This window comes from Macaca thibetana, chromosome 8 (assembly GCF_024542745.1).
Source record: "Macaca thibetana thibetana isolate TM-01 chromosome 8, ASM2454274v1, whole genome shotgun sequence".
Taxonomy (NCBI): domain Eukaryota; kingdom Metazoa; phylum Chordata; class Mammalia; order Primates; family Cercopithecidae; genus Macaca; species Macaca thibetana.
This window is the reverse complement of record NC_065585.1, coordinates 43,373,396-43,398,161: the sequence shown is the minus strand read 5'-3', so window position 1 is coordinate 43,398,161 and position 24,766 is coordinate 43,373,396. Positions and strand designations below refer to the sequence as shown.

The window sequence follows — 24,766 nt, the reverse complement described above, 5'->3', positions numbered from 1 at the left end:
TAGCTGTACTACAGCTCAACTGCTAAACCACTCTGTGCAAATGTCCCCTCTCTGGTAACAAAATGCTGGAAGCCAGGCTATATGTATAAGTTTCCAGAAGGTTCCACATGCAGGGGCTCTAATGGCAGGATGGTGGAGACCATGGGGGAAACTGTGGGGTCAGATTTAGAATTTTGCCAGGACCAGGATTCCCAACGCTCCCTGCACATGTGCATCACCTTGGAAGCTTCTTCCCCACCTAATTCAAAAGACCCATGCCCAGGCCTCATACTTGACCAAATGAGTCAGAAATCCTGTGAGAGAGGCCCCAGCAGTGGCATTTTATTAAAGCTCTCTGGCTGATTCTTACGTGAGACTAGAGTTGAATATTCCTTTTCTAAACATAGGACTAGTTATATAAATAAAAACACATTTCCTAAATGTTGGCCTATGTACCTCCCATTGAGGCTATTTCCCACTGAAAAACATGTGCTTTCTCAGAGGGAAGAAGTTTAAGAATTATGGACATTACTCTGATTATTATATGTTCTTGGGCCAGAATCAACTTTATTGGGACTTTGTTTTCTCATTCATTAAAGAGGACTAATGTTAACATACCTCAAAGGTAGGTAATGAAAAATGACTAATTCAGTGGTCATGGAGTACCGCTTATGCAAAGTTAAATTGCTGCTATGACAAGTAAGGGGATTTGGGTAATTTGTCTCTTAAGCATTGCCAAGAAATCTCCAATAATTATAAATAGCGATCTAGAATGGAATTCAATGAATCATACACCATAGACTCACTAATTACCTGTAAATGGCTGCTATTCTCTCCTTCCACTAGTATATTTCCTCCGGATAGCAACTTGGGAATATGAATCAAAAGAATACAATATCTTGAAATTTCTTTGGCACATTCCCACAAAGCCAATGCTGTCTTGTTGGCCAACTCTTTTCCCTGAAACAGGTGTGCTTCAGCTTAAAGAAGGTGGAGACCTACTATGAAAGAAATAACTGAACAAAGTATTCTTCCACTTCACACAGCTTTCTTAAAATAGAAACTTCCCTTGTGCATAGTTCATTAATTTATTACCCTTGAAGAGGAAAAAAAAAACAATCCACAATGATGATGTAACTCTGAAATGATCAAGTTAACCAGTGGGGAAATGTGATTTAATTTCTGAAACCTTTACATTAACTCATGTGTGATTAGAGAAGAGGTTTACTTCCATGAAGTTAGAAAGAGCAAAGAGACATATTTAGGTTACAAGGCACAACTTTCAGCAGCTGCTTGTCACATCTTGTCTCACAAGTGATGGAGTGCATGGGCAGTGAGTCATGGCGGAGGCAATAGGCGCCATGAATGTGAGAAGATCTACCCAAGGCATGTCGGTCCCACTAGCTGGGCTCTCCGCTTCCACATTCCCATGTGGCCCAGCGCCTAGGTCAGCCTTGTTTGCATAAGAACCATTTAACAATGGCTCTCTCTACCTACTATAAGCTGAATGCTGCACTAGGCCTTCTAGGAAGACAAAGATAAAGGGAGCATGCTCTCTGCCCTTTAGGCTTGTCAACTTAGGGTGCCCAGATATCCAAGTCTGGCAGCCTCAATCTTTTGGGCAGCCCTGCTAAGGGGATCTGTGTCCGTTCTGTTGGGAGCTTTGTGGATTAGTCCCATCCTTAGGTTGCTCCTCACAAATAGGAAACTTGCTCAGGGTTGTTTTTTCCAGTCGTGTAGTGATCTAGGCTGAGAACTTCCTCCTGGCATTGGATCTCTTTGTCACCAATGGCGTAAATCCACTACAGGAGTTTTTAGTGATGCTACATGGTTCATCACATTGGGCTCGTAGTACAGATTATGACTTCATAACTTACTGTCCCCTAAAGGCAAGAATTGCCATCAAGGCCTAATGTAGTGCCTGTATTCCAGCACTACTTGTTAAATTCAAGGGCACACAACTTGCCTCTCATGTTATGTGCCAACCACACACATGCTTGGCTAAAACTTCTGGTGCTTGGCAATCTGTCCACAGCATGAGATCCCTATAGAGTGAGGAGATTAGGAGGTGCAGGAGGCTCTCAATGTGTAGCTGGTGTGAGTTAAAAATCACCTAGGAGGTTTTACAGAGGCAGATTCCAAGTCCCACCTCTGTAGATTCTGAACTGGGCCTCAGGAATCTGCCTCTTTCCACCACACTGCTGTGGCTCTGATTCTGATGCCAGTGACTGGAGGGACCTGTGTTTAGACATTATACCTCTCCCCTCAGGCTTCTGGGAAGATTCCAACCAAGAGCGCTGGGGGATCCATTTTAGCTGGTGCTCCTCTCCACTGACCCAGCAGCTCAGATCCAGCTGGAGGTTGCAGTAATGTGAGAACCTTATCTTCTCTGTGCAACCTTCACAGGCAGTCATTTCTCTCCTGGTGTCTCTAGTCTTGACTTCATCAAGGGCTGCTGAGAACGTGTCCCTTTATGCCACTGACTTTACACTGTTAGCATTCCAAGACCTCACTTGCCTATTAGGATAACCCAGCATTTCACTGAGGGTTGCCAAGGTGTCTCCTGAGTCATACAACTGAGAATCTACTGTCTTACACTGTCACACTTCTAATGCTAGTGGCTTCATTCTTAAAACAAACCCAGTTTGATGCTGAGAAGTTGGGGATGTGACGGGTATGCCCTGTGAGTCAGGGTCTCTGCCTCATCACGTGAGGAGTGAGATCTTTGGGAACAGCACGGATCCCAGACAATCCTGTTATAGACAAACAAAAGAACCCTACTGAGATGTCATTAGTGATGTTCTGAAACCTGGAATTAATTATCCCCAAAGACAAGAGATGAACGATGTGCACAGCACATGATCAGACTGAAAATGGCTAACATAGAAAGAACAAATGGCCTGTGATCAAAAGCAGATCCCTGTACTTACCTGGCGTAATTCCCAGCAAATGTGCCCCTTAACTCCAATTTCATGAAAGACAAACCCCATCTTTCCTCTAATGTGTCATTCACTCTTTCACTCATTGACAAACACTTACCAGGTACCTGCTTTGTGAATAGAATAACACATCTAAAATTACAAGACTAATTTCAATTAACCAGGAATTAAGAGCCTGATTCCTTTTGACAACTAGTAATTCTTTTAAATATTAAGTTTGCAGAAATAGGAGGCAAAGCACTCCAACCTCTGGGAAGAACTTTCAGATGCTGACTGGAGTCGGAGGCACTGGAGCAAGGAAGTTTTACCAAACATCACAGGAGCAGCAGAGCTTGTTGGCTGAGGGGGTCATGCTTTATCCATTCCAGCAGGCAACAGAGGCCCAAGGATGACTTGAAAGCTCCATTCTAAGCTGCCTGTGATTTCATAATGTCCCTGTGAAGTGAGGGCTTAGTACAAGTAATGCTACTTAATACAAGTATAAGCAGATGCTTTAATGTACATTTGCAAAGAAGGCTGATGTAGGTTTTAAATCATGATTATATAGAACTATGAAAGAGCATTTACTGACACCTATTGAATTGAGGACCCAACCTTTCTGCTAAAACAAAACAGCTCTATTTAGACCTGAACTCAGTGAACTGGCAAAGATGAGAAGGATCCTGTGGTCAGACTACCACTCTGCAGAAAAGGATACAACAGAGGTTAGAGATTTTCTTTGGATGAATTAATAATCAACAGTCCTCTGGGAACAATTTCCACCAGTCTCCCCCAAAGAAGCCATGTTCCAGTTTGCCTCTGGGCCTTCATCCATTCTGCTCCTTCTGCCTGAAACACCCTTCTCCAAAGCATCACATGACTGAAAAGGAGGTCACTAGCCTCATCAGCAAAGGAAGACAACACACCTGTTTCCCAGGTCAACATCAAGCTTGCTCATTTCTTTGTTCATTCATTCAGTCCCTGAGTTATTCAGTCTGTTTTGGGTACTTAATCCCAGTCCTTGTGGGGTGCAGTGAGGACACAGATATGAAATGAGACACCATGTACCTTCAGGAAGCTTGTAGCTTAATGGAGGAGACAGACAGAAAATTGTAGAACTGTGTGGTTAGTGGTGTAATTTAGATTGGTATTTGACAGGAGTTCTGGGGAAGTTAGGAATGGGACCCAGTGGAGTCCTGAAGAATGATACAGTACATGGTTGAGGCAGATATTGTGGATTTGATGAATGGAATTGGCTCCTGTGACCCATCTGTTTTCACTTTGTTCTTGTGTAAATGATCCATATTGATCATATGGTCAGTCAGGGTTGGGGGTGCTGTCTGGGCCACGAAAGAAGGAGAAATAGTCTCATGAAAAGTAAGACATGTGCCATGGCCTCCTGCCAATCATGCATCAGCACATTGGGGCAGCCACTCTAATGTTAATATAATCTCTTTTCAAGATGGCAGACTAGACATGATAGTCTACCTGTTCTTCCTTCAAAAATTCCAGCTAAGTGACAGAAAATATGTATGGAAAAGAATAAATCATAGAACTGGGATGGAAATCAAGAAAAGTTACCATCAGTAGACAGAAATTTTAAGAAATTTCTAGAAAATAGCCAAAAGGTATGTTTGGATTGAGCCAAAAAAACCACAATGTAAAATCAATTTTGGAGAGAGCTAGTGAAGAGATGAGAGCTGTTCTTCTCAACAGAATCCTGAAGAATTCAGGTCTGGAGCCACAGGGACAAGGAACAGTCAAGAAAATTAATAAAAAGACTATGAAGAATGTTGTTTTCCATCTCTTTCTACCCCCCTTTAAGATTTGTACTGAAAGGCAGTACACAAAAGTAGTTCATCCCTAAAAATAAAGCCTTCCTAGTCCTGGCAGTCGGGACAGTCATAGGCTTGCCTGTCTGTTTCCCACTGTTACATGTGCCGCCTGTGAGCGGAACTGCCAGCCCTTCCATTCATGAAGAGAAGTGTGGTGGAAAACCATTCCTACATAATTGCCAAGGAAATCTCTCCAGTCACCTCTACTAGTCAGCCTTCATTCATAAATATGATTGGGCCAGTCAACCCAGCCCTTCATTGTTAAATAAAATCAACCCAGTCCTTCATTTATAAATATGATTGGGCCAGTCAAAAGTTACTGGTTATTGAAGGAAAACCTAGAACATATGAAAGAAGGATCCAGAGGAGCAACAGAACATCTGATACTAAAAGAAATGGAGTTGAAACAAAGGACAAAGAAGGTAACTTTTAAAAAAAAAAAAGTAATTCTTTGAGGGATATGTGAGAGAAGTCTGCATTCATAAACATAAAAAATGATTTCACAAAGATGCTCAGTGATGAAATGACTCAAAAATAAATTTGAGATCCAGAAGACAAAATTGAGAAAATCCTCTGAATGCACATGAAAGGGAAGAAAGACAATATGAGAAAAAAGTTAAGACCATAGAAGAGAGATCCAAGAGACCTAACATCTCCTAGAGCTAAGAGACCCACTATCCTTTCCAAAGTAAGAGTTACTAGAGGAGAAAACAAAGAAAATAAAGATGAGCACTTCAAATAAATCATAGAAGAATATTTTTCTGGGCTGAATAAACCTTGAATATTTGGATTTAAAAAACCTGAAGAGGAATAGTAATTTAAAAAAATACCCAGACACTTCCTGGTAAAATTTATTACCTCCAAGGACAACAAGAAAATGCTAAAAGTTCATGGGAGAGGAGTGGGGGATGGAGCTACCTATAAAGGAATCAAAATCAAAATGGCAGCAGACTCTGCATCTGCTTTCCAGGTTGCTAGAAGACAGTTAAACAAAGTCCATAAAATTGTGATGGAAAGTAATTTGGAGTCTATTTTTCAATTATGAGAGCAAAATGAAGATTTACAAAGACATAGCCCTTCTTCTGTTATTTTGAAAAAAATCAAACATATGCTCTAGAAAAATTGAAAGTGAGTCTAAGAAAGGGGTAGATGTGGAGACAATGAAAATAATCCAGTTGTGATGGAAAGAAATTCTAGTAGAAGAGCTTAAATCTAGTCCACATTAAATGGTAGCACAGAGGGCTTAGTGGAGAGCATCTTCAATAAGAAAGAGGTTACCATGACTAATAATTAAGCATCAAAAATTAAACTATGACATGCCACATACGTACTGACGATTTTAGTTTCTCCAGGTCAATCAGAGAAGACAAAGATAAGTAGAAACTTTAGAAAAATAAATATACACGAAGGGCAATTGTGGCCCAAATATAGCAAACTAAAATATAGTATGTGTTTAAACAATTTGTGGAATATAAAAAACACTGGTATTAGAAGCAAACAAAGTTAAGCCTCTCTGGTCAAAGGGGAGAGTCAATAAATGCAGGGAGTTCTTCTACATTTCCCGTGAGTGTTAGCTCACTGGGGGAAAGAATTGCTTCCCTATTGTACAGTTCATTTTCCTTCTGAAAGCGGTTTATGACTTCATGAACTATATTCCTTACAGATTGCCCTTTTTTATACAATTTTCACCAAGAGAACAATCCTAAAGGTGGGAGTAGGTTTTGAACTCCGTTTTAAAAACCCTTCTCTCAACCAAGGGTATTTTTGTTTGATTATCTGCAGTTTTTTCTGTCTTCCTGAGACAGTTAACTAAGCTTTATTAACTAAAAATATAAGCCTGTACTCATTATGAAACAATTAGATTTTTAAGTTAATCTTCAATCTCTTAGAGTTTGATCTTTAATTTGTAATAAATTAAAATTAGTTAGAAACAGTAACTCTCACTTCAAACAGCTATGTGAAGTTCAAATCCTCAATTTCATTTCAGAGTTCTTTTCCTTCTGCTGAAATAAAGTAAAATTAAATGTAATGCTTTTTAATTTTAAAATATTAGTAGTTGTTATCTTTAAACAGTGAAACATGAAGAATGTTTTTCATATTCTTCTGTGTCTTCCAAATATTCAACCATAAACATATATTGATTCTATACTTAAGTTATTTCAAATGAATATTAATAGAAGACTAACATAAGACTATCTGAGTATATTACTAGGACTAGAAAGTCTCCCGGGTTGAATGGCTGGTTAGTTGAGTAATTATGTAAAACTCGCACTGGTTTAAGTAACTGATTTGGAACACACACTTCAGCCTACCATCTCCTTTCCTTTAACATCAAGGACATATTCCCAATGTTGTATGTCTAAAACATCTTCCATGAAACAGATGTTTATTTTTTGTGTACATTTTGCCCATGTGTTTAAACCTAAGAAACTTCCAATTAATTTAGGACTTTTAACAGATATTTTATTAGTTGAAGAGCTTATGCAAGGGAAAGAGGAAGGGCAGGTTTATTTTAAATTCCCTAAAAATGTCCCTGTTTAAAAACAGTAGAACGGTGGTTGGCAGGGGCTGATGGGGAGGGGTGAATAGGAAGTGAGTTTAATGGGGATGGAGTTTCAGCTTGGGAAGATGAAAAAGCTCTGGAGATGTACAATGGTAATGGCTGCACAACAATGCGAATGTACTTAGTGAACTGAAGCATACACATAAAGATGGCTAAAATGGCAAATTTTATATGCATATTTTACCACAATAAAAAAAGCCCGTTAATTTTAAATCCAGGCATGATATAACATGATTTCAGTGAAAACTTTCTTTTTTTACAGTATTTCAAAATCAGTGCCTTTTAGTTAACCTTTAGCATAACTAAGTTTTGTGCCTTTTGTGACTCTAACAAAATACCCCTCCTGATGGGGATGCTGATGGAACAGTTAATGAACTCTTGGTTCATTAACAGTATAGTCTTGGCTCTAATCCATAGTCTGTTTTGACAGTCTGAGGAGAAAGAGAATTCTATTTCTAAATAGTAACAGATTGGCCTTTAAAAACTGGAAGTTGGTCAACATTTTTCAAGGTGGGCACAAACAGATCTAATGACAATTTCTTTTACAAAGTAGAATTTGGACCAAATATTGCATCTTTAATGGTTAAATAGCTTCTATTTGTGAAATATATTCTGAATATACATACATACACACACATATATACACACACACACACACACACACATATATATATATATACCCTGAGAGAGAGAATGGTTTGCTTTAAATACTCCTGGCAGTTGGGTTTGTACAGGAGCTCAGGATTCACCAACGGTTCCCTGACCATTCCCTCCTGAATAGCCAGGAGGTGACAAAAACCACAACATGGGCAATGACCTTTGGGCAAAGGCCTCTGGACACAAAAACCAATTTCCAAACCTTCACAACTGCCAGCAGCAATAGGAAGTGATGTTTTGTAAGTGGAAAACATACCTTTCATTCACCATCAGAGACTGAAATAAATGACTCGACTAGTTTAAAATCTTTATGTGATCAAAGAGTTACAATATACATCGCTGATTCAATTTCTTCTGGTATTGGACCTTAGGGACAGTACTAATCTGTGTGCTGCTGGAGTGAAATTATCATCGATATCAATGCATTACACTTCACTAGAAGGATAAACAGATGCTGTTTTTATTGGCTACCTAGGGATTTATTTTCTATTATTCTTTGTATTGTACATATATATTATATATACTTTTTGCATGTATAATTTATAATATTTTTCTTAAAGATGGCATGCTCTGGTTAAGAACATTCTGATAGTTGCCAGACACATATATTGATGATCAGTATTCAAAGATTTCAGATGTAATGCAATGCACTCACAACTTACGAATAAAATCTCACTAAACACAGTTTAATTTTTCATTGGTGACATGATTCAAAGATTGTTCAGAATAATGGTGCAATATCCCAGGGGTTTCAGTGTATATATAATACATATAATATCTATAATTATCTATAATGTATATTTATATCAATTTTCATTATATGCTCATTATAGTATAGTTTTATAGAAAGTGTTTTAAAGGCTTGACTTGTTCATTTGGTTTGGAACTTATATGAGTATGATTTTGATGAGTAACAGGTTATATGCTTAAAACTATGAAGTTACACAGCTCTGTCTATGGATATAACCCAGCTAAAGTTAAAATGGCTACTCACACCATACAGAGGGCAAAAGAGAATTCACATTTTTAAAAATTTAAAAAGTTAAAACGTTTCTATGAGAAAAGTGGACAAAAAGGGAACCCCTAACTTAACACATATTCAGGGATTTAAATGAGCTGTGTAAAGAAACAGAGTCACTAAAATATACTCACCCCACTTAACATGTACATCACTTCCCTGCTCCTGGCTTTCCCCAGCTTCCTAGTGTCTATCAGATTGAATCCAGCTTAAGCTGATAAATCCTAGATCCTCCATGGACCCACCATATAGATTATACATTTTTTTCCTTTTCCCAACCATGTTCTTGATTCCAGGTGGAGAAGTGTCCTATTTCTGTCACTAGGATGTCCTCATCATGCTTCTCAATGAAGGATTATCCTTCCACTTTTGCTCCTCATGCCAGATGCTCTCCATCCTTTAGGCCCAACTCAAAACTCACTTCCTCTCCGAAGTCATCTCAATGCCATCTATCCTCTGGGGTTAATCTATTCACTAATCACCTAACGGAGATGGAAAGAGGAGGCACTGTATGTCCAGCATGATACTGGGCACTGTGGGAAGTTGAAGACAGGGTAGAAGACGTAGCTCTGGCCCTCAACTGCAGATGCCATCCAGCCTTCCTAACTAGACTGTCGCCTTTTCAATGACTGGCTGCTCCTATATTACTCTTGTAGTATCCTACTTAGCTGAAACATCTTGGACGAGGTGGGACATATTCTGGTTATTGAAAAGTCTGGGTGATTGCACCACATCTGCTCTGTGTCTATGGTAAGCAAATGAGGAACAACTGGAGAAACCTTAGCAGTCCTTGGACATGAAAGGAATATTTTCATAGGCACTCAACTCTAGGGCTCACTGTACAGAGTTAACAAATGCTGAATAAATAAATGAATGAGAGCCTTCTTAAGGGAAGAGGAGTAAACTATTAGGATGGGGTGAAGTTTAAGTAAGTGAGAAGAGAGTTAGGGCATTGATTTCTCTACAGCAGAAGGGAAAGGGATGCCTCTTTGAGTAAGGACACAAGGACCACATCAAGGATTTCAAATGCTAGATTTGACCAACACACGGATCCACAGGCCAATGGGATAGCTGTCATTTTGGCAACTTTGTTAAGAGGCATAAGATTTTGTTGAATTAGCTAAATTTTACCTGGCTAAGGCGAATACCCTAGCTTTACTACAAACCAGTAGAGCAGAAAAATTGCCCTAGAAGGGTAGGAAATGGGCCAAAAGAGAGTGTCAAAGAGACAACAGGTTCTAACAATAGAAAAGTAGGCAGCAATTTAGACAGAGTAGATATGGGAGAGGGAGACAAAGGTGGACAAGGAGGACTGAGCAATGGTCTAGGACAGATGGTACGAGTACTGCCATCCACACTGCACTCTCCTGCAGGGAGGGACCCAGTCAGTGGGGGCCAATGAGTGAGACCTTGCTAAGGCATGCAGTCTGGCCTCAGTGTAGCCCAGATCCTTTCCTAGAACCAGTAACAGCATTAACATGTAGGACATTGTTCGAAATTTCCAAAAGCTCATTTGCAATTTGTTTGGTAACAGAAACATATTTTCCTCCGGAAATTAGGTTAGGTTAGGCCAAATCGCAAAAGTCTATTTAATAATCCATATGTACCTGAAGTTTAGCCCTCTCCACAGACATTTCAGTCATTTCCAATTACCCCAATGTTCCAGTTACTCTGACTGCCTAAGAAATTACCCCCCACACCCCAAATGTTATGGGCTTAAAACAATAACAACTTTCATTTTGTTCATGAAACTGCAACTTGGGGCAGAGCTCAGCAGGGATGATTCCCTGGCATTGGGAGGGGAAAGGAAGACCTGATGACCGGGCCTGGAGTCATCTGACAGCTTGCCCTCACATGCCTGCCAGTTGATGCTGGATGTTGGCTGAGACTTCAGCAAGAGATGTTGGCTGAAATACCTACTCTTGGCCTCTCTATGTGGTCTGGATTTCCTACAATATGGTGACTGAATTCTAAGGAAAAATGTCAAGAAGTAAAAGAATAGCCAGAGAGAAAAAAATTATATTCTTTTTCTGATCTATCCTTGGAAGTCACCTAGCATTATTTCCACTGTACTCTATCAGTTGGACCAATCATAAGCCCATTTAGGTTCAAAGGGAGGGTCAATAGACTTCACCTCCTGATGGAGAGGAGCAAGATTCTAGAAGAACATGTGACAATGCAGTGGCTCACGCCTATAATCTCAGCCCTTTGGGAAGCCAAGGTAGGCAGGATCTCTTGAGGACAGGAATTCAAGACCAGCCTGGGCAACATAGCGAGACCCCATCTCTATAAAAATAAAAACAAAAAATTAGCTGAGCATGGTGGCATATGCCTATAGTCCTGGCTACTCAAGCAGCTGAGGTGGGAGGATTGCCTGAGCCCAGGTTCGAGGTTACAGTGAGCTATGATTACACCACGGCACTTCAGCCTGGGCAACAGAGTGAAACCCCATCTCTGAAAAAAAATTTTTTTAATGTGGTAATGGATTCAATTGTAAGGTTATTTTTGAATACAATCTGCCACAACATTTAACATTAATTCTGGGGAAAATACAATATGTAATAGTAAGTCCTCACAACATCATTGACAACAAAACCAATTCTTTTTTCTCATTAACATTACAACAAAATGATGTTGAACGAAATGACAATATTTGAGGCTCTGCTGTATATTCCAAGTTGAAAGGCAATATAGCATAGTGAATAAAGAGCCAGGACTCTGGAGCCAAATGCCTAGAGCTCTATGATATACTTGTGTGACACTCAACAATTTAAGCTCTCAGTGCCTCAATTTCCTCATTTATAAAATTGGAATGTTGTTAAAAAAATAGTTATTTTGAAAATAACTTTGAAGACTATCTAGCTTCCTAAATGTTAGCTAATATTATAATACTCTTCCAATTCTGATGGATTCTTCTTGCCTCCTTGGGGGATGGTGGTGGCAGCACTACCAGAAGTAGAAGATTAATAACAACAGTTCACATGATTGAGTACCTAATACCTGTCAGTTTCTATGCCAAGTAAGTTGCCTCAAAAATCCAAGAGGGAGGCCCTAATATTATTCACATAAGAAAACTGTGACTTAAGTAACTTGCCCAGAGTATCACTAGCAAGTGGTAGAAACAGGCCCCTGATCAGTTTAACTAGATAGAAGGAGCCTGAGTCCCTGGAGGACTGTGTGGAGCAGAGCCCTTCTCCCAATCCTACTTTCTGGGTGACTGAAAAATGAACAATGTTGGGATTACACCATTAAGACTGGGGGCTGTTTATTACAGCAGTGACCCTGTCCTGACTGGGTTAGTACAGGGAAGATGGTAGAGATACTTTTGGAAATATCACTAATTTAAAGACTTTTCATAAAATGCAATGGTTTTCATTATTTGCATGAAAGAGGGTATTTGCATAAAAGAAGATATTCTCTAGGTCAGTTGCTACCAGTCTCATTTGTCTTCTGAACTACAGGACAAATAGCCTCTGGCCAACTGGGAATAGGACTGAGCACACCGACCTGGAATCCCTGACATGGATGGGAACAGATTGCTCACAAATGAGGCCGGCTGCTCACCAGCTGCAGAATGTCTCTTCTGGGGTTTCACTCTGGTGTAAAACCTAATGGTTCCCAGGTTGTTTGTCTGTTTTGTTTTGATGTTCTGTTTTGTACCGTTTCCTTTTAAAATTCTCTTTTGGACTGCAGTGGCCAGTGTGGCTGTGGGAAAAAGAACCACAGTTAATGGTACATATAGGTCTCTGGGCAAGTTCTCTATATAGTTAGACTGCATGTTCTGTGATGGAAGGGACCTGCCCTGTCTTGTACCTCATTGCAACTCTGGGGTCTAGCTCAATGCCTGACACCTAGTATGTGCTCAAAATTTGCTGAATGCATGAAAGACTGAATGGTCGAATAAAAGCTCAAGCAAACAAAAGCCAGGTTCCATAAAGGCACTTGGGTTCTCCACGCCAGTGGCATATCTCACTTGAGGATTCCATCAGGGAGGACCTCATATGCCTACTATAATACTGTGAATGCAGTAGTCAGTTAACAAATGTTTGCCAGTTGAGTGACTGTGCTGCACATGATCCACGGTAAGACGTAGGAAGGTATAGGATGGGGAAACTCTTGTGAGATGCTATTTTTGATCTCCATCGCTATTGTAAATATGGTCGTCACAAAGCTGATCATGGTTTGAGTTACATGAATCATATCAAAGTCTGTGGGAGTCACCAGAGCCAAAGAACACAGCAGTTTTCTTGACATTTATCTCTAATAGATAGGGCTTAAATTCATTAAAGCAAACAAAATCCAGAATCATCTTTTAAAAAAATTCATCCTTGCATAAAAGCAATGTGCAACCTTTGGTCTTCCTGCAGTCACTGGGAGAGATTCAGAAAATGTGAAGAATCCTCCCATCAACACAGGTAACAGCTGGAATGTCTTTCAGGTTGGAGATTTCTTTCCTACAAATCAAATATAAAACTGCATTGTGACCTGAGAATATTCTGGTTACTAAATTTTAAAGGGATGCTGTGTCTTTATTTAAAGGCACTTATGAAAATACGTGCAACAAACCCCCTGAAGTTCACCACTGAGATAAAAAGGGCAGACTGTTTTTAGTTTGGCTGCAGTGAATTTCAATATTTATCATATAATTTTTATATCAAAATCTTAGTGAGCATTAACTTTTATGGTATCACTTCTGGAAACAATAAAAAATACTACATTTTGGAATGCTATTTCTAGTGAGATTTCCATCATGAAGCACCAGTTAAATACACGTGGATTTTGTGAAAAATAATGGTACATTCCTTTTTGAAAAGTTTCAAACACCTGGCATTGAGAAGCAAACAGTACAGCCTGGAGTCAGAGATTTTAAACTTTTTCCAAGTTTCTTTATCAAGTTGCTACAGAGACTAAAAGCTCCCAAGACAAGTGTTCTTTTCTAATCCAAAGAATAAGAAACGTTTGAGGACATCTCTTTCGTAATTCCTTTGAGAACACACAAAGACAAATTGCTAAGCTTCCATTTCAAATGCGAGGGATTTGGATTGAGTTTAAACAACAGCTTGTGCAAAATGTCATAGCTCCCATTCTCTTACGCGGAGACAGTGGGTGCTGATGTCATAGAAAGGATGACTCTGGACGTTCTGAACGTAGGAGCTGTGACGGTAGCTGACCAACTGCAAAGTTATGCTGTTGGTTTGGAGAGGAAGATCAGGCACGATTTTCTGCACATTTAAAGAAACATGTAGAATGAGACAATTACTTACATAAGTCACGCTACACAATACTACTAACACCCCTTGTATCGGTCTTAAATATCCAATAAGGCCAATAAGGTTCTGCATTCAGATACTTGGGAAGTGTCTCCACTTCGGCTTAATTTCAAACATGCCTCATCCTAGAGATCTCTGTCAGATAAACCTTTAGGGCTCTCTCTTAAGTATCTGGAATTAACATGACAATTGATCAATTCACACATGTATGTGCTTTACATTAAGCTGGAAAGCCACATACTTTCTTTAATGCTTGCTTCAAATGTTATGAGCACATGAAGTACCTTCTAGAGTATTTCTTCAGCTACAATCTCATATAACATCCAGCATTCTTCATCGAAGTACTACTTGCTTATCTTCTCTGAGTGGATAAAGGCTCTTTTGTAAATAGTTATAGTCTTACTACCGTGGCCCATGGTTTTAACTCGCATAACTTGTACTAACACTATGAGTTTTCCTCTTAACCCCTGTCTAACCAGGCAAAGGTTTCCCAATCCAGGGAACATAAGACTGTTAATGGATCTCAAGGAAGAAAATAAAAGAAAGTTACAGTTTGGTAGCTATACAAACATATTACTCCTTTTCATGCAGAACTTAGAGAACATTGCAAAATTCACACACTCAAAGAATAAATCCGATGCAGTGGACCTGAATGTGGAAATGGGGGGATGGGTTTTGTCCAGTGCTGTTCTATCACCTTTTGGCATCACTAACGTACGTATCAATTGACTTGGGGGTGGATAAAATTCAAGAGGGCCTGGGGAACTTGGTTGGGAAAAAATTACATCTTCAGTTTCACTAACCTCAAACTGAAATTTAGTATTTCCTTCAACTAAAATGTAGGCCACAAACCACAGCACCCGTGATATTGTTGCCAAGAGAAATCACAGATATTTTCACCTCATTTTACAGTTGTTGTAGATATCCTGAAATATCTTTTATGCTCACCACTACTTCAAAATTATGGTAGTTATTATAACTGCTGTTAGTTTGTATTATTTAATAATGTGTTACTAACAAAACATGTATCACAATTTTGTAAACTTCAATTGACGTTTTTCAATGAATGAAAGTGGTTTGATTTGTAACCTTGCATACTTTATTTTATGCATGTAAAAGCATAATTCTGAGAAAAGTACATAGGCTTCACCAGGCTGCCAAAGAGGTCCATGGCACCAAAAAGGTTAAGAATGCCCGAAACTATACACAAAATATTTAATAATGCAACAGCCAGGTTTCTAGAGTAACTCATTCCTTGCCAGCATCTTTTGAAGCTGCAACAAACATGACCTTGAAATCAACATAGTCTCAATGCTGTAAATAAATGATTCTGATGAGAGTCTTTTTTTCTCTTATTTTCCCATAGGAAAAGACCTGTAGATTCTAGAGCATCTCTGCTTTCACGGCATAGGTTGTTTTCTTTTAGTGATAAACTTCATCATTGAGATTTTGCCATCAACACTGAATTATTCTCTTATATTTCATACTGCTAAAATGCAGTCTATTTTGAAAGGGCATTGAATACAATTATTATAAGACTTTAATTTAAAACATCGTAGAGACAGCACCAAGAAAATCTCTGCTACCTGGAAAAACTATAATGATAATTCCACATTTCAAGTAAAAGAAGTAAACGTCAAAGTGTACCTCATTGAAGATAGTGCTGTTAAATGACAGTGCTACTGGTCTTATCCGTGCTCAACTGAAATGTTACATATAGATTATCATTTTTCTAGGGGTGTTAAGAACATGGCCTCTGGGTTATTATAATTTTGAGATCAATTAAATGATGAGATTATGTCTCTGTAGATGTGCCTGGAATGAAAGCACGTTAGACTTTTGGAAAATCCTCCATGGAGACTCTGACCAAAAATAGAAATGTCAAATGCCAGCAAGTTAAATGATTATTCACTCATTGAAAGCTATTCAGAAATTATTGATATACCCACAGTTATTCACTTATTACTGTAGCTAAATTCTGTTCAAAATTTTCACCTCCAAGAGTAAAATAAATGCTATTAGAATTCTGAAACTAATAAAGAACATAAAAATTAAAACAATATATTCTTGCACTAAATTAGGGTATAATTCACACACTGTAAATATACAGTATTCATATATACAGTTCAACCAGTTTTTTCTACTACTTAAAATACTAGCTGTATTACATGTAGTGCTCTAAAATTTGCCCCTTTTTCTGTTAAACTTGTAAGATTTAGACACCTGGTTATAAATCTAGACTTCGGCTAACTTCAGTATTACAGATATTCTTTAAATTACAACCTCCAAAACAATTCAAACTGTATGTCATGAAAGAAAATCTGAAATTACTACACTTGGGAAGGAAAGAAACTACAATACGAAGAAAACAATTTGTAGTATATAGTATTATAGGAATAAAGATAAAATTCTTATTAATCACAGTTATCAAATTATTCATTTAAGATCCAGAGCAAATTGTGAGTGATTACTTCTATCTGTGTTTGAGTTAAAGTAGAACGTGTATCAATGACACATTTCGTTTGAGGGCTATTGTTTTCTTCTTTAGGTAATTATGATGATTTTAAAAAGTAACAACAGCTTACATGACTCCTTAGCAAAGCCCATCTCATGCCATTCTCTCCACAGCTGAATTTTCAGGGGAGGATACTTGAAATATGCACTTTGCTCTAACAACCAAAAAGCAATTGCATGCACACATGTAAAAGGTTCCACCCCAACTTCCTTGGCATATTCCCGATTATTTCTCTCTAAACAGGAAGCTGTTGACAATTTTTCCTGGTACTTTCAGAATACCAAAGGTCTTATTTATAAGCAAAATCCCAACTTTTATTTCAGTTATGTTATTTCCCGTGGTTCCTATTGTTGCTAAATATGAATGCTGCAAACAAGATAGAAACCAATTCCAAACTATTTTAGGCTGATTCAGAATTGAGTAGCAATTGTAAAAAGAAAAGTTAGAAACACATTGCAAGGCTATGCTGGAGTTTTTAAACCCAAAACAATACTGAAGGGAGGATTCCTGGAATCCAAGAGAGAATATTTGGCTCAAGCTGCAAAATCCGTACGTCTACATAATGTTATGTTAGCAAGTGTTGAGCTTGCAAGGCGATTATATTTTAACCTACTTCACAGAACATTAATCCAAATTTAACCAAATTCCAGAGAACCTGCCTGAAATTCACAACTAGAAGCTGCTTCACATTTTCCCCTTGGTACAACAATAATTGCTCATGAATACAAACTTGTAGGAGGTGAGAGAGGGGAAAACCACAATGAGCTATAAAAACATCTAACTATTGTATATAAAGCAAACTAATTACCTCACTCAGAAGAAGTGCAAGATTTAATTGTCCATGCTCTACAGCCCGTGGAAACAGCAGTAGCAGCAGCAGCAAGGTCCAGCATCCACCAGATTCTCACAAGCCTTTGACTGTGTGGACTCAGCCACAGACTCTGCCTCTAGCTGACGTCAAAGTCCCTGTCACATGGCCAGATGAAAGCCAAGAGATCATTGGTTGTCGTAGCAACCACAGACCGGCTCTGAAATTATTTCAATAGGTCATCTGTCACTGTGGTGTGTGTGTGTGTGTGAGACAGAGAGAGTATGTGTGTACACACACACCATAGAACCATCACGGACAGCTCCCCGACAACCTCAACCCCCGAAGTTGTGACTCCAGCATGCTTACAACTTTCCCCTGCAAGGCTTTGGTGTCTTTTCTCTACAGTTACTTGCAGGAAAATACATGCCACCCTGAAGTTCTCATTTGTTTCACTATCACCAGCATGAAGCATGTCTCTCTCTCTCTTTCTCTATAACAAAAGGAAAGAAACTGAAAAATTCTGGAGTAGTTTTCTTAGCCAATTAAACTTATGTGCAAGCAAATATATAAAAATAGAAGCTCAGGGGGAGGGGCTGGAAGAAAATGTATTTTAAAAACTATATCAGAATCTACATAGATATACTGAGACCATGCTTGTGATGGAAAGAAAAATAAAAAACAGTGGGTGATGGCTCAGAGACAGATGAGACCGTCTAATGATCCTGATACCAAGTAGGATGTAGACATCAGATAACATAAATTCAGGATTCCTGTACTGTAAAATGGATAGGCAAAAATGATGACCAAATGAGTTTCAAAACAGTATTACTTTAAAATAACCGTGTGAGTAAGCTGAAAATTTTGCTTTGGGGCCATATGGGTGGCAAATCCTCCACTCTTGAGTCCTCTCATCCATACCCCTTTGCTGGGACTCAACATTGAGTCAACAGGGGCCAGGTAATGAAAGCCCAGAGTCACAGAATAAAAGGGTTATCTCACATGCTTTCTAACATTAGCTTTCTTTCCTTTAGGACCGCCCTGGCTTACTTTTAACTCTGCACACGTGCCTATTTCCCAGTTAATTCTCCTTCCTAATTAATGGGAAGCCAATTAAACAAAATCAATGAAACTCACAGGAAGGTACTCTGAAAAAGACATTCAGAAAATGCATGCCCAAACAAAGGACAAGGAGTTAAAAGGCAGGGAAGAGGAGACTGCCCTCAAAACTGTAAGGACCTTTACATGCTAGGCTTATAAGGACTTCTATTCTGTTTCTTAAAAAAAATAATAAATAACTAAACAAATAAGAGTAGCTCCGGGGTGCTACAAAATACAAATGGAACCTAAGGCAGCCAGGCAGATTACATTTGTGTCACTGTAAAAGAATGACATTTCTTTAGTAGAATCAGAAATTGCTTCTTTAATAATAAGACTAATGTTCAAGCCGCTTGGTCATAGAACCGTCCTATTCCATCCTCTTTTTCTTTTTTTTTTTTTTGAGACGGAGTCTCGCTCTGTAGCCCGGGCTGGAGTGCAGTGGCCGGATCTCAGCTCACTGCAAGCTCCGCCTCCCGGGTTTACGCCATTCTCCTGCCTCAGCCTCCCGAGTAGCTGGGACTACAGGCGCCCGCCACTGTGCCCGGCTAGTTTTTTTTTTTTTTTTTTTTTTTTGTATTTTTTAGTAGAGACGGGGTTTCACGGTGTTCGCCAGGATGGTCTCGATCTCCTGACCTCGTGATCCGCCCGTCTCGGCCTCCCAAAGTGCTGGGATTACAGGCTTGAGCCACCGCGCCCGGCTCCATCCTCTTTTTCATCTTCCTTTATTTCTGTCCCAACCCCAACTAGGAGAAAAGATAGACGTTTATTTAAAAAGTTATTTTCCTGATGTGATTAGCTGTAGCACTGCAAAACTGAAATCAAACTATAAAGAACTTTCTTCCTTTAATTTCAGACTAATGACAGTTGGGAATTTACCTGTTTGAATGAGGACAATGGAATTCAATGTCTACCTAAAGCCTCACTAGCAGATTTCACCAACAGCCACAATTCATAAACTAACAATTGGTTCCAATTATTGTTCTGCTTTTATGTTCAGAAATGCACATCATAGTAATGAGTAAATGGGAAGAGGCAGAAAAACATACCCTTCTAGCTTTCCTGGGACCCATGTTCTCTGAGCTGCTTAATTTACCATCTCTCTGGCTCTAATCCATGGCTGCCTAATCAACTCTTCCTCCTCTTTATGCAGCTTTAGCATTTAAGAGAGAAAAACTGCAGTGCCACATTCTGCTAAGAGGTGATGTCTTCTGAAATAAGAAGTTCTCAGTTCTAGAAAAAAAAATGCCTCAAATTCAGGACTTTAAACAGATTAATTTGAAAATTAGCAAAAAAACAACACTTTTATTTTGACTGGTCTAGCATTTTAAGACTAAATATACTTTATGCTGCCTTGGGCTTCAGCTCATCACTATTTAATATATTCAGTGAACTGGCTGGGCATGGTGGTTCATGCCTGTAATCCCAGCACTTTGGGAGGCTGAGGCTGGTGGATCACAAGGTCAGGAGATCGAGATCATCCTGGCTAACATGGTGAAACCCTGTGTCTACTAAAAATACAAAAAATTAGCCAGGCGTGGTGGCACAGGCCTGTAGTCCCAGCTACTCAGGAGGCTGAGGCAGGAGGATTGCTTGAACCTGGGAGGTGGAGGCTGCAGTGAGCCACGATCATGCCACTGCACTCCAGCCTGGGTGACAGAGTGAGACTTCATCTTGAAAAAAAAAAAAATCCAGTGAACTGACCTTCAAAATGAAAAGTGGGTGCACGTAGTCCTTTTTCTACAACATGCTTCAACCAGAAACTGAAGAGAGAGATTAAGTAATTTGCCTACCTACTCATTTTCCTTTGCAAACTACCTAGGTTTAGAGTTTCCTCTTAGAGTGAAGGAAGCTACCAGTCTTCTGTGAGGTTGAAGGCATGATGATGATCTCTTTGGAGCTCAGATTTCTACCAATTTGGTTAATTAACCCAAATGTATTTGAACGTATCATAGGAAATACATGAGAGCTTTCTCCAATCACAGCTCACTACACTGAAGAGAATATGTGCCATTTTATTTTCTAATTGACAAGTCGTTTTTTTAAAGGTGAAAATGATTCACCAAATTTAAAAATACCCATTCAAAAACAGTTCTGCATCGTATTTTTCACTCTTTGTAAGAATGTCAAGGTTGCCTATTATTAGTTTGACCACTTTGCCAGAAATAACTGGTAAATGCCACTAAATAAGCAGTCTGACCTGGGCTCACACACCTGAACTAACAGGTGGTTTGGGTCATGCAATTCTAACCAGTCTTTTGTCAATGTTTGTAGGTAGGGATGTTGCTGTCTCCTCTGTCTTAACGTTAGTGGGCAGGCCTGGACCTACTGTTTAGAGCTACCGGGTTCAAATTTCTTCTTTTTTATGATTGGACCTTCAGCAAGTTACTTAAGTCCTCTAAGCTGCAGCGCCTACATCTTAAGGTTGTTTGGAGGATAATAAAGTTAATATATTATAAAATTCTGACACCTTGCCACAGGGTAGATGGCTCAAGTGTGTATGTCATTTCTTGTTTATCTGTCTGGCTCTGATAAGCCTACAAAGATCTTCAGGGAAAGGATGAAATCTTATTCATCTGTACAACACTACAGTTAGCACACAGCCCAGAACACAGTGAGTCCTCAATCCATGTTGAATGACTCAACTATGGGGAAATAAATGTTGAAGAGTAGAAAGAAATGGTTCCTTTTTCTTCCTACTAATAGGGAAGAGAGCCTCTCTCCAACCCCCAATCTCAAAAGAAGGCAAAGAAGAAAAAAGAAAGAACAAAAATATTGAGTTATCATAAACTTTTCTAAAACTGCATGGCTCCAAGTAAATCAAACTTAACCCTACTAAATCATAAATATTTATTATGAGTACATGTAAGTTATATGTGGACGTATTTAATGGTTCTTGCTGTTGATGTTGGAAGATCTTTTACACTAACTGACATTAATTGAGTGCTTACTACATGTGGAATATTTTTCTAAGTATTATACATTTATTAAATCATTTACTATAATAACCCTATGAGGCAGGCACTATTGAAGAAACTGAAGAAACTGAAGACAGAGATTAAGTAATTTGCTTACCTACTACATAGCAGAGCCAGGATTTATACTCAAGAAGCTTAGCTCTGTAAAATTTTGGAAATAATTTACATTTGATATGTTTTTAGAAAAAATTGAATTATTTCTCATGTTTATTTTATAATGTAGGTTTGTTTTTATTTTTAAATTTTTTGTGAAAGGGAGAAGGCCAACTTATCTTTTCTTCATCTTGGAACTTGAAAGATCTTAATCTATCTTTGGCCTAAGGAGTTCTATGGCAAGAAAAGAATCTAGTCAGAAAAATTTGAATCAAGGAAAATGGGCAAAGTAAACTAGAGAAAATGTCCTGAATAAAACTATGCCTAAATTATAGTCTTTGCTGAAGCAATGTTTAGAATGCACAGGTTTGGGTGATTTGGGTCATCTGTTTCCCACTATGATGAAGTAGCACGTGTTCAGTACTCTCACTGAAATAACAACAATAGCTAGATTGTTTTTTTATGGCTGGAAGACATCAAAGAGTGGCAGAGGCAGCAAAAATTTTAAGTGCCAGGGTCTCAGATAAAAGGAAAATATATTGAGTGTCTTATTCCATTTGGACTGCTATAACAAAATACCATCAACTAGGTAGCTTATAAACAGAAATGTATGTCTCACAGTTCTGGAGGCTGGGAAGTCCAAGATCAAGGCTCCTACAGATGTGGTCTCTGGTGAGAGCCCATTTCCTGGTTCCTGAATGGCACCTTCAAGCTGAGTCTTCACATGGTAGGATGGGCACACAGGATCAAGATAGCTATTTAGGGCCTCTTTTATAAGGAAATTTATCCCATTTATGAGGGCACTACCCTTATGATCTGATAACCTCCCAAAAGGGCCCACCTTCTAATATCATCACTTTGTGGGTTAGGGTTTCAACACAGGAATTTGGGGAAGACACAAACATTTAGTGAAGCACTGAGATATAGACTCTGCATTTCCCACTGCTTTTCTTCTGAAATTATTGGATGATTCTTAAGTGGTGTGGGGCTTTTAGCATTCTCAGAAGCTGAAGAGATAAAAATTGGAGTACAAATATTTAAAAATATTCAAGACTGGAGGGACTGAGACTGGAGAGAGAGAGAAAAAAATGGAATCACAGAAAAGATATTCCAACAATCTGTACTGTTTTCCCCTTGAAGCATTTCCCAATTCCTAAATGGCATGAGACAAGAGGACAAGAAGTGAAGTATGAAATGCAGCAAAGAGGCTAAAACAGAATGGCAGAGTTTGGCAGTCGTGTAGTACCAGGGAAACCAAAATTACAGTTCATATCCTCCAAGGAGTTGGAACCTGGTAAACCTAAGTTTTCACATCTCAAAACTGAAAGGTTAAGTCCTAGAAGAAATGAAAAACAGGAAATGGAGGAGCCCTCACAAAAGCCAGGATCCACCTTAGAATCATTACACTCCCTAACTGGATCAAGATAATTTGCCCCCTTTCTGACTACCTTCCAAAAAAATCAACCCTCTTTAAAGGAAGATGACATTTTCCAGAACCCCTAAAATTTTTCATACGCCATTTTCAATTCAATCCAAAATCACTAAGCATGCCAGGAAATAGGTCTAACTGACCAAAATCTCTGAGGAGAAAATAGGCAATATAGGTAGACTCATAAGTTATTCATTTCCTGTAGTCATCAGAGAGGGACTTTAAAATAACTCTAATTTGTATTTTCAAGGAAAAAGATGGCAAACTGGAGAATTCTCACACAAAAATGAAATTTATAAAAAAGGAAAATATTAAAATTAAATAACTAAAAAATACAATGGAAAGTAAAAGTACAATAGATGGGTTTAAGAGCAAAGAACATACATACAAAGAAAAAACTAATGAAAGAGACAGATCAACAGACAATATCTAGACTGAAGCAAGATAAGAAGAATAGAAAATACAGAAAAATGTAAGAGACATTGGAATATGATGAAAGGCTAATGTGAATTTGAAAGACGAGAGAAAAGGAACGTAAAGAATAAGCAATATTTGAAGAGAATAAAGAAATTTTCAAAACTTACAAAAAGACACTGTGAAAGGAAAATATCTTGGGCCCCCAAAATCACAAAGCTAAAAGGAAAATTCAAGCTAGAAACTGCTCAGGCCAAACCTGTCTCCCATTCTATTCAAAGCCATCCCTTTGCTCACTGAGATAGATGCATTTTCTGACTGCCCCCTTTGGAAAGGCTTATCAGAAACTCAAAAGAATGCGACCATTTGTCTCTCCCCTACCTGTGACCTGGAAGCCCCTCCCTACTTCGAGTTGTCCCCGCCTTTCTGGATGGAACCAATGTACTTCTTACATATATTGATTGATGTCTCATGTCTCCCTAAAATGTATAAAATTAAGCTGTGCCCTGATATCCTTGGGCACGTGTCATCAGGACTTCCTGAGGCTGTGTCATGGGCATGCGTGACTTGGCAAAATAAACTTTCTGAATTAACTGAGACCTGTCTCAAATGTTTGGGGTTTACAACACAAAACAACAGATTTAAAAAGTTGTATATACCCCCAAAAGGATAAATAACTACAAATAAAATCACACCTAGAAACCTCATGATCAACCTGCTAAAAACTGAAGACAATGCCAAAAAGTTTAAAAACAGCAAGATAAAACACCACATTGACTTCAAAGGAGCAACAAAAGACTTTTCAACAGAAACTGTCAAATCTAGAAGATAATGGAATAATAAACTTTGAAATGACAAAAGGAAAAAGTGCAAATTTTGTATTATATATACAGAGAAAATGTTCTTTAAAAATGAATGTGGAGGCCAAGTATGGTGGCTCACGCCTGTAATCCTAGCCCTTTGGGTGGCTGAAGCAGGCAGGTCAAGAGATTGAGACCATCCTGGCCAACATGGTGAAACCCCGTCTCTACTAAAAATACGAAAATTAGCTGGGTGTGGTGGCGTACACCTGTAGTCCCAGCTAATCCAGAGGCTGAGGCAGGAGAATCACTTGAACCTGAGAGGCGCAGGTAGCAGTGAGCCGAGATCATGCCACTGCACTCCAGCCTGGCCACAGAGCAACACTGTCTC

At 38.8% G+C, this 24,766-nt stretch overlaps 2 protein-coding genes across 9 annotated transcripts in view; both read right to left on the bottom strand.

Annotated features, from left to right (window-relative positions):
- The window catches only part of NCALD (neurocalcin delta), a 448,039-nt gene that overhangs the window by 93,052 nt on the left and 330,221 nt on the right, over positions 1–24,766 (bottom strand). Inside the window, exon 1 of one of the 6 annotated variants that reach the window (XM_050800725.1) lies at positions 17,564–18,096. The exons of the other annotated variants lie outside the window; for them this stretch is intronic. The gene's annotated coding sequence lies outside the window, so the exon portion shown is untranslated. Of the gene's footprint in view, positions 1–17,563; positions 18,097–24,766 lie in introns of those variants that run through there. 6 annotated transcript variants of the gene reach the window in all.
- Positions 1–24,766, bottom strand: part of ZNF706 (zinc finger protein 706) — a 664,654-nt gene that overhangs the window by 589,125 nt on the left and 50,763 nt on the right. Inside the window, exon 1 of one of the 3 annotated variants that reach the window (XM_050800777.1) lies at positions 21,388–21,391. The exons of 1 other annotated variant lie outside the window; for it this stretch is intronic. The gene's annotated coding sequence lies outside the window, so the exon portion shown is untranslated. Of the gene's footprint in view, positions 1–10,622; positions 10,627–21,387; positions 21,392–24,766 lie in introns of those variants that run through there. One more of the 3 variants, XM_050800778.1, reaches the window with a different exon arrangement.